The 525-nt window shown below is 42.3% G+C and overlaps 1 long non-coding RNA gene across 1 annotated transcript in view; it reads right to left on the bottom strand.

Moving 5' to 3' along the window:
• Window positions 1–448: 448 nt before the first annotated feature.
• LOC146058932 (uncharacterized) overlaps window positions 449–525 on the bottom strand; it is a 767-nt gene continuing 690 nt past the window's right edge. Inside the window, exon 3 of the long non-coding RNA XR_014470047.1 lies at window positions 449–525. This exon is cut by the window's right edge and continues 58 nt beyond it. This is a non-coding gene — a long non-coding RNA (uncharacterized LOC146058932).

Raw genomic sequence — 525 nt, 5'->3', positions numbered from 1 at the left:
CCCTCCATGTCGGTTTGCATCTACACAGTCTGTTTAATACCTGTGGTTTCCATTTGTAAAGAGCAATGATGAACGCGGTCCTATATAAGAAACTAAATAAATAAACATTACATTACACACCTGAATATTTGCCAGATCTTTCCATCGGCGTGGTTCCTACTGTAATAAAAATCACACCATTTTAGTTACACATACGCGGCCACAAAGACAGTTGCTTTATAACACCTTCAGGATAACCTCCCAACCCCCCCCCACCTTCCTTGTCGGCTTACGTCTACACAGGCTGTTTAATACCTGTGGTTTCCATTTGTAAAGAACAATGGTAAATGTTGTGGTATATAAGAAACCAAATAAATAAACATACACGGGTATTTGTCAAAGGTTTGCGCCGGCATGGTTCCTTTAAACAATGACCAGAAAGCTTGATCGCTGATCTGGGGTCTTTTTGCTCCTTTAGCCAATGCGCTGTTGGGTTGTTTGGCGTTTGATCCAACACCCGATGTCGGTTCTCTGTATCCGGATGGT

Source organism: Crinia signifera, chromosome 2, assembly GCF_055691185.1.
Source record: "Crinia signifera chromosome 2, ASM5569118v1, whole genome shotgun sequence".
In the NCBI taxonomy this organism is placed as follows: Eukaryota; Metazoa; Chordata; class Amphibia; order Anura; family Myobatrachidae; genus Crinia; species Crinia signifera.
This window is presented reverse-complemented; position numbering and strand designations above follow the sequence as displayed.